This window comes from Podarcis pityusensis (assembly GCF_964106645.2).
Source record: "Podarcis pityusensis genome assembly, chromosome: 3".
Classification (NCBI taxonomy): domain Eukaryota; kingdom Metazoa; phylum Chordata; class Lepidosauria; order Squamata; family Lacertidae; genus Podarcis; species Podarcis pityusensis.
The window spans coordinates 46,008,379-46,023,174 of NC_138026.1; the positions used below are offsets into that span (position 1 = coordinate 46,008,379).

The 14,796-nt window shown below is 43.1% G+C and overlaps 1 long non-coding RNA gene across 1 annotated transcript in view; it reads left to right on the forward strand.

Annotated features, from left to right (window-relative positions):
* The window catches only part of LOC308472562, a 197,286-nt gene extending 182,878 nt beyond the window's left edge, over positions 1-14,408 (forward strand). The window contains exons 8-9 of the long non-coding RNA XR_013983579.1: positions 11,384-11,485; positions 14,332-14,408. This is a non-coding gene — a long non-coding RNA (uncharacterized lncRNA). The remainder of the gene's footprint in view (positions 1-11,383; positions 11,486-14,331) is intronic.
* The last annotated feature ends 388 nt before the right edge of the window (positions 14,409-14,796 follow it).

Here is a 14,796-nt window from a genome sequence, read left to right on the forward strand (position 1 = left end):
GAGCGATTGGGGCGGTGCTTCTGCAGCCAGGGAAGGAGGAGTCAGAGTGGAGACCGTGTGCCTTTTTTTCGCGAAAGCTGAACAAATCCGAGAGGAACTACACGGTGTATGACCGAGAACTACTAGCCATTCATGAGGCGTTCCGGAGATGGAGGCACCTGCTAATTGGCGCACAACATAAGGTGCAAGTGTGCACTGACCACAAGAACCTAGAGTATTGGAGGACGGCACGAGTGCTCAACCAACGGCAAGTGAGATGGGCCCAGGAGTTCTCCAAATTTAACTTTGAGATTTGTTACGTGCCAGGCCCAGAGAACATTAGGGCGGACGCTCTCTCACGCAAACCTGAATATTTGGAGGGGGAGGGAGCACCCGAAGAGAGACATGTCATTCCAGAGGACCGCTGGGTGTGTGGGGCGGCATTGGTGGGACAAAGAGAACTGGTAGAGGAAACAGAGAATGATGAATACGCCCAGAATAAGCTCAGAGGTCTTAGGGGTGAGGGAGAGGAACCAGGGGGTTTTGAGGAAAGAAATGGAGCTTTGTATTACAAAGGGGCACTGTATATCCCTGAAGGAGACTTAAGGGGGAGGGTACTCAAGCAGTTGCACGACAGCCCCACGGCGGGGCATTTTGGACAACACAAAACCATGTGGTTGGTCACCAGGGAATTTTGGTGGCCTAAGGTGAGGGAAGATGTACGGGAGTATGTAAGAGGGTGTGAGCAATGCCAGCGAGCCAAAGGGGAGAGGCGGGCACCGGCGGGGCTATTAGAACCCTTACCAACCCCAGAACGACCTTGGGAGGCAGTGTCGATAGATTTTATGACTGATCTGCCGAAGTCCAAGGGGAAAACAGCCATCATGGTGGTGGTAGACCTACTAACAAAGATGTGCCACTTTGTAGCCTGCTCGCATGCAGTCACGGCGGAAGAGACAGCGAAGTTATTTGTAGAACACATTTTTAGGTGGCACGGGGTGCCATTGAGGGTGGTCTCAGACCGAGGAAAACAATTTACTTCCAGGTTCTGGAGGAAGCTCATGAGCTTACTGCAGGTGGAGGTCAACTTTTCGACTGCCCGGCACCCTGAAACCAACGGGCAGGCGGAAAGAGCAAACGGTGTCCTCCAGCAATACCTGAGGTGTTATGTCAATGACAGAGAGAATGACTGGGTAGAAAAGTTGGCGCTGGCGGAATTTGCCTACAACAATGCCGAGAATGTGTCCACAGGGATGAGCCCCTTCTTGGCTAATTATGGGTGTCATCCCAGGGGTTTCCCAGGGGGAGAAGGGGAGAGATGGAGCGTCCCGGCAGCCGAGCATTTTGTAGAAGAAATGGAAGCAATCCATCGTCAGCTCCAACTCAACTTAGAAAGGGCGAAGGAAGAATACAAGAGGCAGGCAGACAAGAACCGAAGGGAAGGTGAAACCATAAGGGTGGGAGATAGGGTGTGGCTGTCAACCCAAGGGTTGCCGTTCAAAGGAGGTTGTAAGAAATTAAGACCCAGGAGATTGGGTCCCTTTGAGGTCATTCAACAGGTCAACCCAGTGGCTTTCAGGCTCCGGTTACCCAACCACATGAAACTGCACCCAGTATTTCACAGGTCGTTACTGTCACCGTATGAGGGGGGACGAGAAGGGATGGCCACTCGGGGACCGGTCATAGAAGAAAGGGAATGCAGCAGCCATGTGGCAGAAATCCTCGACGCCAGGTGGAAGGGGGATCAGGTGGAGTATTTGGTAGCGTGGGAAGGAGAACCGGAGTCAGAAAACACTTGGGTAATGGCAGAAGATATCAATGACGAGGTATTGATAGAAACGTTCCATCAAAGGTTCCCAAGGAAACCTCAGCCTGTGGAGAGGTTCCGGAGGGAATACTTTGGGACCACCGATGAGGAGGAGGAGTTGGAAGGATTCTCGGACTCGGAAGGGGAAGGGGAGATGGACTCTGAGGAGGAGGAGTACTTCGAGACCAGGAACCGCAACAGGTGGAGAGAAGTGTTCGGGACATCGGAAGATGAAGGAAGTTCATTCCGGGGTTTTGCCTCCTCACCGCCCGTAGAGGAGGGGGCGAGAGGGGATGAAGGGGGCCCTGGAGGGGAGGTGGATGTCAGGGAACTGCCATCGGAAGGAAGGGAAGTGAAAGGGCTCACACAGGTTGGGAGAGACTCAGCAGCTGAAGAGGGAACCAGTAGGGGGAGAGGAGCTGAGCTGAGGGAAAGTGAGCTGGAGGGATGGCTCAGAGACACTTCCAGCGAAAACAGTGGGGAGGTTTCAGGACCTCCTGTAGGGACACCCACTCCTCGCCGGAAACTGTCACGCAGAGAGTCCAGAAGACGTGTTTCCGTTAAGGAGCTTTTATGTTGGAAGCGATTCCGAAAGCAACCACTGTCGGAATCTGCCAGCGACTGACGGAGCCATGTTTAAGGGGCTCCGTTACAGACAGAGGTTTGCAAACTTGACCAAACTCTGAGGGACTAGGATTTTACACACAAGCAGCTCATCGTCCCATCACAATACCTTTGACTTCCAACATTAAAAAAAACATTTACAATTATTAGGCATGTTGAGGCATGAGTAATTTCAAAGCTAACGCACACAGGCTTAACTTCTGTACCACATTAGAAGCTACTTTCTACCATCTCACTGTTGTAATATGAGTAATATTGTGCTTGCTTAGTACTTAGCTTCAATGAACCTACACTTTCCCTTGGTCTGTCAACCCCAATTCTTTATAACCAGAGAAAGTTCCATTGAAGGTTGTGCAACTTGCTTCTGGAAAAGCATGCATAGGATTACATTGTCACCTTGTGAAGCTCTTAAGTATTCAAACAGCATTATTCCTGTGTTCTTCTGGAAATGGTTGGGCCTAAAATGATTTTTTAAAAAATTAATCACGTGTTTGAAGCTAAGCATGTACATAAATATTTGAATGCAACATACTTCAAAACAAACCTAATAAGCCATAGAAACAATATGAATGCTTTGAAGTTAACATCCACCAGCTATCCATATGAAAAGCAATCTACAATGGAGGAGCTGAACAAGTCATAGGGAATCTAACGAGTCTAGGGAATGGGAGACATATCAGCAATCTGCAATGGGTACATGATCTTTTACGCTAAAGGGCCCGGGAAATATGTGGTGCAAATAGCAATAGGATATAATTCAGGTTTGCTGAATGTGCAGAGGAGAGTGGCCAAGATGATAAAAGTGTCTGGAAACCAAGCCTTATGAGGAATGGTTGAGGGAGTTGGGTATGTTTAGCCTGGAGGACAGAATACGATACGATAGCCACCTTCAAAAATCTGAAGGACTCTTACATGGAAGAATGGGGAAGCTTGTTTTCTGCTGCTCCAGAGGTAGGACACAAACTAATGGATTCAAATTATAAGAAAGGAGATTCTGTGTAAACATTAGGAAGAGCATTCTGACGGTAAGAGCTGTTTGACAGTGGAACAGACTACATTGGAAGGTGGTGGATTCTCTTCACAGAGGTTGGGTAGCCATCTATCAGGGATTCTTCAGCTGTGATCCAGCACTGCAGGGAGTTGCAATAGATGACCCTTGGGGTCCCTTTCAATTCTATGATTCTATGTTGAAACCTCTTTGATAATTTCATGCCAGGTTAATCATAAGGAAGAGATCTGGAAAAGTAGCTATTCTGGACCATGGTCAGCATAGATGGCAGCTTCTGCCCCCATGCTAACTTTTCCATTAGTAGCCACAAACATATTATTGCGTGTCGAGGTCCCCAAGACACCCCCCAATAAAACACAATTGACACATGATTTTTAGTTTAAGGTTTTTGGCATAATTTTGGCCACAACTTTATTAAAATCACAAGCAATGTGAGTGGTTGCTTAGGCATTGGTTGTGACTATCTGACCCCGCACGGGGACAGACTGACATTCGCATGCCCGCGAAGTCAGAAAGGGAAATCATTTTGGGGAGAGAGATGGGACTGGGTACCATGCCTCACCTCTCCCCAAATGCTCCCAGGGGCTCTTGCGTGGCCCTAGCCCCTTGACAGGGGTTCAGACAAAAGCATGATGAGCCCCTGGGTTCCTTCAATGGAAAACCCTTGCAGCAGCAGCATTTTGGAGGGGCAGGCACAGCCAATCCATACTCCTCCACCAACCAATTCCTAAACCAATGCCTAACCACAACCTTACAAGTTGTGACGATTTGCTATTCAGTAGGCAAAAACCAAATGGCACCAGCCAATGAGCCAAATGGACAAAATTCCTACTGGGCCCCTGCCCCCAAAGCAGACGACCCCGTGACAGGCATAGCAAGGTCAAGCGAACAACCTGAAAATAGGGAGGTAGGGCGGGTGATCCGATGCACCCAGCGAAAAGAGGAAGCTCAACGCTGTGTGCAGGGTATTTAAAGGCTATGGCTGTCAATCACGAAATGGCAACATTTAAATCTCCCCAGCAACAGGAAGCTCAATGATAATGGTGGCCAAATTCTTCCCCCCCCATCAACAGTGGGTGTCTTGTTCGCCCCCACCACAACATGTGCTCTCCATGAAGGAGAAAACGCTTTGCTTGGAAAATGTGTACTCTTTGCTCCCATTCAGCACTAACACTGATAGAAGTTGAGCACATAGATACTAATCACGTTCCAAAGGCAATCAAATATGTCTAATATCCTCAAACTCTAACTGCTCTGTTTAGAATTCATCCTACCCTATCCCAAAGCCTCAGCTGAAGTTGGTATATATGTTTATTTAATAATCCCAACAACCCTTTGAGGTAGCTGAACTGAGAAATAGTGGAATGACAAATCCATCACTGTCTGTAGTTCTATCTTTGTCTACTGAGCCAACTCTGGAATGAGTGTTAACATGGGAAATGTATTATTATTATTTATTAAATTTCATCTGAAAAACACATGCTGGTTTACAGCATGAAAACACAAAAACACATGCCAAAATAACAAACAAAAGCAACACCCCCCAGTTTAAAAGACCACTGATTGTTTAATTAGCCAAACCTGCATATGTAGTGCTGTGTGTCATCAGCATATTGCTGACATCACACTCCTAAACTCTGGATGACCCCACTCAGCGGTTAAATATTCAGAACCCCAAAGAACCCTGTACTGCAGGCTCCATGAGGCCAACAAAGCATCACCCTCTGGAAACAACCATCCAAGTAGGATCAGAACCATCGCAAAGCAGTGCCACCCACCTCTAACTTGGACAGCCTCTCTAGAAGGATACCATGACAGATGGTATCAAAAGCCACTGAGAAGTTGAGAAGACTTAACAGGAACACATTTCCCGTGGTGGTATTCAATGCTGGTATTCAATACTCAGAGTAGACCCATTCAAACTAATGACCCTGTTTACCATACCCATTGAATCAATCACCCATCTCCTACTACCCTCCTGAGAAAAACCCCACCCCACCCTCCCATTGTATATAAGGGTCTGGTGACTTCTGTTTCAGTGTATCTGAAGAAGTGTGCATGCACACGAAAGCTTATACCAAGAACAAACTTATTTGGTCTCTAAGGTGCTACTGGACAATTTTTAAAATTTATATATATATATTTCGACTGCGTCAGACCAACACGGCTACCTACCTGAATCTAATGATCCTAAGTTAGCCATGCTTATTAACTTCAATGTGCCTATTCTGAGTAGGAATAGGTGTTATCAAATGCCACCTTTAGGGTTTTCCCCCACCTGAAATGGTACAATTATTCATCTTTGCCTGCTTATCTTGTCCGCTTTATCGAGGATGTAAAAAAAGCAGCAACAACTTGTGCTTCACAAAATTTTAGAATGATTTGAAGAAAAGAGTCATTTTAGGAATGAAGGCGTGCTATCTTTGTGAATCAATTGTGGCTTTTAAGACATCCCTCCATACAAATATGTCAAGGTCATCACCAGATTGCACAATTATGTAGAAAAGCTCACCTTTGCTGCTGTGCCTTGGTTTGCATGAGGAACGCTGCCTATTATGATTTCCAGCTTGTTAAAGCTTATCCATAACAGGGTGTGCTTTTCTCACTGGTATTACTGAGCACACATCCCCTGTTTTTCGGCATGATCTGTTGCAGTTAACAATGGAGAATTAGATAATTCTTGCATATTTTCGGAATGTAGCTGGCAGACAGAAAGATGGATCTGTGGCCCAGAGAGTCAGATTTCCCCTGTTTACATTAGGACTGTAATCTGTGCCCTGCAAAAGCAGACGGAAGAAGAATGCAGGGAAAAGATGCCCCTAAGTTGAGAATGGCTCTTCCCAAATATACATGCAGCACTTAGACAAAGATATGGACTCAAGCAGTCATTAAAAGAATATGGAATCTTCAGACATGGAATCTTCTTGGATTCTTATTCAAGGCTGCAATTACTTTTTAAGATAGCATGCAGATTTCAAGTATTATATTTATGTCACTTCATTTGCATGCTAAATATATGACATTTGCATTTTAACTGAAGCATCTGCACAGACAAAGATGTATAAGAAAATATGGTCTTGTAGAATTCTTAAACTGAGAAGTATCGGACATGTTACAATCTTAATGGTAAAAATACTCTTAAAAACAAAACAGAAAGCATTAATATTGATTTGATGAATAAAGTGAAATGAACAGGAAGAGAAATGGAAGGAGAAAGGCCTGTGGTGTATAAAATTATTAGTCTTTTAAAAAAAACAAAAAGTAGCACAAAGCGACTTACAAAAAAAAAAAAAAAAGAACACAATACATTAAAGCCAGCATAAAACTAAAAGAGAGTAGAAGCTAAAAACACATTCATGTTCATAAAAAAGGCAGGACCAAGACATCCCACTCACTGAAGGAGACCACAGATAATTAAAGGCCAAAGGCATGACAGAAAAGAAATTTTTGCCTGGTGCCTAAAGATAGGTAATGATCCCTGGGGAGAGCATATATCTAAAATATGTTTTCCTGACTACTTTGAAATTACATTTGGGTACAATCTTTAAGGAAAAGTGAGTAAAAATAATAGACCAATTTCTGAACTATAATGGTTTTGGGTTGTTGTTTTTTTAACTCACAAAACAGCACAATCTCTTTGTGTTAGAGAAAAATATTACAAATTGTCCTATCAATGGTATATGACTCCACTCACATTGAGCAAAGTTTACACATTCTGTAACAGGCTGGAGCTGTGGACATCAGAATGCAGATATGGAACATACTTGGTAGACCTGTCCAATAATTAAAATCTTGAGAAAGGTAACATAAGTAAGACTATACCATTGGATCCCCCCCCCCAATTTTGTTAGGGTATTTAGGCCCACAAAACACAAAGTACTAACATGAAATGCAATAGTAGTTGCTTGCATACTTCTTGCACAAAAATGGAAAAATAGGTCACCAGCAGTGAAGGAAATGAAGGAAGCAGTGACGAAAATTTGGAAGGTATCAGTGATGGATAAGCATACAGAATTTAGAGAAAAGAAAGAGAAGAAAGTCACCGGCAGTACAATGGCCAGCGCAAGACACTTTGCTGTCTGAAGTGAAGGACAAGAGGCACCCCTTCCATTGCATGTGCAGAAGCTGACTGGAAGCCAGTGCTTCAATTCTGGTGATGGGACAATGCTCTTCACCACTGTAGAGGATGGGCAGCTTGCCTAAGGGATGCAGAGCAGGAATATGTGTGGCACACCGCTCTGTCCTCTAACAGACAATGGCTAGGGGCCTCCTAGTCTCACTCTTCCTAATGGTTGGACCAGTCCTGAGTGGTGGGTCGTGTCAGGCTCCTAGGAGCTGTTCCAATACTTCCATCTGTTACACGACCGTTAGAAGATATAGGAGCAGGCTCACCCTAACAGACTGCTATGCATGGCGTGCTTTTTTGGGTCACACTAACAAAAATAACAACAACAATGGGATGAATCAAACATGATATTTACAGGCCACCAGCATTCTGAAGTACTTTTTAGGGCTAGACCGAGAACCAGGGAGTGCCATGAAATGAGAACTAAAAATAGCCCCTATTCTTATTAAGGTGTGTGTGGAAATACACCAATATCCATTCAAATGAAATTACTTTGTAGATCTATATGAGAAAGAAGTAAGAACTGGAATAATAGAACAAAGCCAAGGAAGGGATAAAGTTTAGATTTAATATCTTCACCAGTTTCCATGAGGTGTCTCAGGCTGTCAAATCATCTCCATTGGAATTTGCGAAAATCTAGCTAGTTGCCTAGCCTTGAAAATTAGACTTCACAAAAATTGTCTGGTTAGATAACAATCTGAGAATGACCAGAGTGGTGAGTGAGAAGCAAACTGAGAGACAAGTCCTTTTGCTTTTTTCATACTAATTTCTGTGTCTGGAGGTTTTTGGGTTTTTTGCTATAAAATGTGGCATGCATTGCCAGCATGCAAGACTTGACACGCCTATAAGCCTATGGGGTTTACATTGTTAAGGAAAAATGCTTCATAGTTCTTATTAGCATATCGGCTTTTGGACTGCTGGAAGAATAAAGGTAAGCAAAAGCACAGATTAGGAAAGTTTGCCTGGCAAAGGCAATCACAAGATAGCTACAGAGAGAGTGTCATTAAGAACCCTTCATTAAATATTAACCATAAGTGTACATTCGCACCTGGATCCGTAGTTTTTACCATGAAATTCAGCTTGTGCTAATGCTCTAGTGGGACCTTGTTGGTACTTAAGCCACAAATAGAGGAGCAGTTTGCACAACCAATGTTAATCTAGTTTGAATTTGTGCAGCAAATCAATGGGAGCATCAGAACAGCCAACTGGGCACAAACGTACCTGTGAGTTGTCCCTCTCGAATGCTCCCAGGAACCATTCAGCAAGATGGGTTATGGCTCCTCTCAGCCTAGCAGAAAGTAGTCTGGATAACAAACATTATAAGAGATGGACTTGGTTCCTTTTGTGGGGCATTAAATTGCAGAAATGCTATGCTGATTTTACTGTCTCCCAGATGAGTTTGTCTGAAGCAGCAAACATCTAGTGATTCCATTAATTTATGAATGAATGCAACTTTTTAAAGGACTAAGACTAAGGGCTGCATACATAGCCCTAGGCTATCTCTCCTGGAGAAACAGATCCAGAGCAAGGAATAACCAGGAAAACAAAACACTTCAGAAGGTTAGATTCCATATATCAGCAAAAGCTGGTTAATTATTGTATTAATATTTGTCTTTCTCCCTTTCCTATTATTGCCACTATTGTGGATGAGTGGGTTAGAGTGGCGCCAAAGAATATCTAAGACTAATTCACAAATGACTAGCCTGTTAGCTGTTTCCAAGATGGTCTTAGGTGCCATTTCACATGACAGGTTATGCCAAAGCCATAAATCCCTATCCATGTTTAACTACAACAATTGCCTAAGCTTTTAAGTGTGTGTATTTAAAGAAGGCAAAACCTATCCTTTTTAAAACTAAGATGACTGTCCCACTTTTTAAATCTGTGCTGTGTGGGCCACTGTATATATGGGGGGGAAGGTGGTCTTTTCATACCTTTCCCAAAATGGGAGTTTTTAACCTTCAGATGCAGAAATAAAGGTCTATAACAGAAGCATTAATATCTTTTTTCATATTATACAAGGCTATATTTGTTTATTCTGGTAGTCATTGTGGTTTGTTTACACTGTAGCACTATGGTTTGCTTACTGCATTTATTCTATTGAGTTCAATGTTTTGTAAGCCACTTTAAGCATTATTTTAGGGGAAAGCTGGAATATATAGACATTTTTAAAACACTGGATTTCTCTCATTTGGTTTTTCTTTTTACTTAAATTATGATGGAGCACTGCTTTGCTGGAGAAGAGAGGCTCCTAGCTCCTAATCTTACATCACTTGATTACAGAATATAAGAACTGGGCAATGAAAATTGCTTCCATGCTATCCAGTTTTGAAGTGATCTCATGATCACGGACTGTCAAAAGATACTAATGTCAGAAAGGGAAAAGTACTTTCTAGGCACTTGTGTGTGAGACTGCCGTGCCTATGTTAGTAAACACAACAGACAATGTATAATTCAGTGCTCTGCTTTCTAGAAAGGTTCTATTTTATGGCAGTATGCAGCTATAATCAGGTTGAACCAATTGGTGGTATTGGGCAGGTTATAAGGGAAGGATTAAAATTCAATTTTAAGATGAGCATTTTGAATTTCTCTCTCAATGGATCTTGGATGTCAATTATATTGGAAAGATAGGTATAGGGAGTAGTGGACTTTTTTGAGTGTTTAATCTGGGGTTGGTGTTCCTTTGACATCCCCATGCTATCTTGCTGTTCAGTCTGCCAGGCACCTAAACATCAGTTACATCAGTATCTTGCTGATGCATATGAGATTCTTGCTTGTGAATTAACTTTTTTTATTTGCAAGTGTGTATGTACTGTAAATCTGGGCTTGATAATTAGTTTTGGCCAGTAGGCTGGATCAAGTTGTGGCCAACATTCTGTGGGGTCCATTTGACAGGTGGGTAGAGCATGCACCTCTCAGTCATCTGACATCATGTGACACTGGATGGATCTGACTCTGGCCCAAGCTTGCATTCAGCACCAAAGTCATATAGCACCAAACACAAGCCAGACTTGCAAAGGAACAGCTGGGGCACCAGATGAGTGACAAGTGTGCTTGGTTGGGGGTGGGAGGGAAAAGCCTCGCGGGCTAAATTAGGAACCCTGGTGGATGTAATTTTGCCAATGGGGCAGAGGTTTCCACCTGTGATGTAAAAGAATGAATTCAACACAATTGTATGGTGGTGTAGTGCTTCAAGCTTCCAATGCTCAGACAAAACAGAGCAGTGCTTTTTGTGAAGTAACTGTCAGCCCATGGAAAGACCATTTTGCCACTTTAAAGAGGCAATCCACCCCACATCTTGGTGACTAAAAAAGGGAAGACTGCACTCTGGATATTCCTGGGGGTTGCTTTGTTTAATGTGTCTTTGCAGCCACTTTAGAGGACACCATCTGCAGGTTGACACCCCTCCCCCTTTGCCAAGAGGGAAGAAAAGATTATGATTTCACTGTGAAAGGTGAAATGCCAATCTTTGCATTGAAAAATGAACCCCATCCCTTCCAAGCAATCCATGCCAATGTGTAACATTGTTGGGCTATACACCATTGCAACCATATGTACGTAGCCTTCATTTATTGCATATGTGGCTCTGTTTTGATTCTGTTTGCCCAAATATGTCCATTGATTACATCTGTGTTCATGTAAATTGAAAACCTATATGTACACATGCAGATGGTGCAATTTAAAGTAAATGCATATATAGTCAGGCACGTTCAAATTAAATCTACAAATGAACAGTGAGGTTGAAAAATGTGTTTTCTTTCCAAATGCAAATGTTTCAACATTTCAGAATAGAGCATACACATATCCCACCAACTCAGATATGTTTCACTTAAACTTCCAGGCAGCAAACAGAGGATCCACTCTCGAATACAGCCCTCCGAGGTGCAAAACGATGGCAAAGCTGATTAAAAATTTGCAGAGGATGAGAGGTCTGGCAACACTGGTATGTTCCTCAGAGCTCGTAATCAAAACATTCCCTTGGTTTTCTTCACCCACTTACTTCTACTCTGCCCTAACCCCTTTTAGCCAGCAGATCTAAGGGTTAGGATTCTTCTGTAAATCTTGTTAATATGGATTAATATAGGGTATCTTTACTTTCAGTATACAGTGGTACCTCGGTTTACAAACACCTCGGGTTACAAACACTTTAGGTTACAGACTCCGCTAACCCAGAAGTAGTACCTCGGGTTAAGAACTTTACCTCAGGGTGGGAACAGAAATCACGTGCCTGCGGTGCGGTGGCAGCGGGAGGCCCCATTAGCTAAAGTGGTACCTCAGGTTAAGAATGGTTTCAGGTTAAGAACGGACCTCCGGAACGAATTAAGATCGTAATCAGAGGTACCACTGTATGTCCTGTTATTTCTTAATCTTACTTTGAACAAGAATGTCCCTGCTCCCTCATGTGTATATATAACATCATCCAACACCTCCATTACATCTGAGGAACTAGATCTTTCCCACATAAAGTCATGCCACAATAACCACTGCAGTCCTATTTTCCATTAATTTTCGAACATCCCCTTAAAGCCCGTGTCTATTGACATGTCTTATATCAGTAAGTTAATTAACATGTTTTTTTCTTTTGTCTGTCATGAGGTCAAATCAAAATGAGAAGTAGAATTTGCAATTGGATCCATAATGCAATGCAAACTAAATAAATCCAACAACAATCACAACCATCATTTCTTGCCCACACTCTGGTATCCCTTTAGGTAAGAAGCATTTTCTGGGGGAGCATGTAGCACCCAGCAGTGGTTGACCAATATGATTAAGAGAGGGCAACAACAATTTTTTAAAAGACTTACACACCACCATCCCACCCCATTTGTCCAAATAATGTATGGCCTAGTTTTTGATCGTTCACAGGAAGCCCAATATTATACAAGTTTGAAAGGGCTATAAGGACATAGTTGCCAGTCAAATGCATTGCATATACACTGCCGGTTTTATTACCATTTTTGTCATCAATTTGGTTTGTATTTAGATTATTCTTGGAATATACAAGAAAAATAGGTATATGTTTTTCTGTCCTTTAAAAACAGCTGCTCGCCAAAAACCAAGCACAGCCTTATTGTACTTTTTAAAAAATAAATAAATCAGAAATTAAGAACACTGAGGTTTGGCAGATGTTGACTAATCTGTAGAAAACACTTCTCAAAATCTGGGTGAATAGATCAATAATATGAGTGTTTAATCAGGCAACCTAGCAAAGCATATTGGGATTGGGGACAGGTAAATACTACAGGGAAGTAGTACCATCAGTCTAAATTGGTGCCCCCCATTCCTGTGGAATACAGAGCTGCATATTAAGTTGGAATTGGCCCTAAACCTAAGGTTTGGATGCAATGTTTTCTCATATTTGGAGCTGCCAGATGTTTTATCTTTCCATGGCATCTTTTCCTGCTTCCTCCCCCATCCCACCCCTTTTCATAAAGGGAGATGAGATGTGAAATGCCTAATATGTAATCAGCCTTTAGGAAACTCTTTATGCATTTCATTTTTGCTCATGTATATAATTTTTTACATGCTAAGTCCCTTGTGTTTTGTTTGAGGGTTGCCTTATCTATTGTCAGCCAATAATGCATTGAAAGATTCCTCACAATGATATGTGCACTGGCATATTATCTTGTTGAACTATTCAATTAAATATGATAATGTTGAACACATTGACATAGTTAAACACTCAGGTGAATGAGCAATTCACTGTGAAGTGTAGAAATATTTAACGTCATCTGCATGCCTCTGAGAAATCTATTTTTTTAAACAACACTTCAGGATTCAGAAAGAGATTTCTGCATGCAAACACAAAACTACCGCCGTGATAGTCCCATAGTTCAACACTCTTTAAAGCACCACACACACACACACACACACACACAAGCCTGTGAAGTATGACTTTAGTTGCTTGTACTTGTGAGGCCAGGTAAGTCATTGTCCTGTGATGGTAGCAGATGTTCCTGGGTAGATGGAGCCTTGTCCTCTCCTGTCACAGTTCAGGGCTCACAGGGAAAGCTGACTGCAGCAGAGATATGTTTCAGTAGGGGAGAGTCATGACAGGCAAGGCAGGCTCTGTCAGGATTCTGGAAGGCACTGGCTGGAATATTGTCATTCAGGAAAGTTGTCCCAGCAAGCTGCAGTGGCCTTCTGAAGGCTGACCAGTCAAATCCTGCTATTGGTCCTCTGTTTTTGTTCTCAAAGGGCTGTTGGCCAGTTCCACAGTAACTGACTACAACAGTGTAAGACAGGGGTCAGCAAACGTTTTTAGCAGGGGGCCAGTCCACTGTCCCTCAGACCTTGTGGGGGGCCAGGCTATTTTTTTGGGGGGTGGAATGAACAAATTCCTATGCCCCACAAATAACCTAGAGATGCATTTTAAATAAAAGCACACATTCTACTCACGTAAAAACACCAGGCAGGCCCCACAAATAACCCAGAGATGCATTTGAAATAAAAGGGCACATTCTACTTATGTAAAAACAAGCTGATTCCTGGACTGCCTGCAGGCCAGATTTAGAAGGCGATTGGGCCGGATCCGGCCCCCGGGCCTTAGTTTGCCTACCCGTGGTGTAGGGCTTGTGAGGACTGCCCTGTGAGTGGGGGCTCCAAGTGTGAAGAGTCCTGCAGAGCCACCTCTTCTAGAATGGAGAGTCTTGGAGTAAAGGACCAATAGCTTCTCAAGTCATACTTCCTCCCCCTCCATGTCATCTTCCAAGCCCATGGGGTGGTTGAGGTGAAATAATATTACTGCACTATGATTGTTTTGACTGGCTACTTTATCCCACTCGTCAGGCTTCCAGTATCAATGAGAAGAAGACAACCCCTGCCCTCAGGCTCGCAATCAGGATACATACAAAAGGCAAAGGAAATGGAGGAGGAAAAGTAAGTCATGGCACTCATTTTTACATGACACCTGGTACCAAAGGCAACAGAGCTTAATCTCCCTCTCCACCCCATTCCCTTGGTTGATGCTTGCTTTGAAGGGTGAGGCAAATCAAAGCGTGAGTTGTGATATACTTTGTTTCACAACATATCACGAGGCAGTGAAGAGGATGCACCATGATGCTGCATTTGGATCTCCAGCCACATCCAGTTCCATCCTTACCTTCGCTCTTGTTCACCATTTTAAAAAGATGGGCAATGTTTATCTTGTTGCATTTTCTGGAAACTGTCTGAAAATGGATTGTATTTCTGGGACAGTGTACAAAGGGGGGAAAATCCGCACTTCCTCCTGATTATCCTGATGCAGCCCATGAT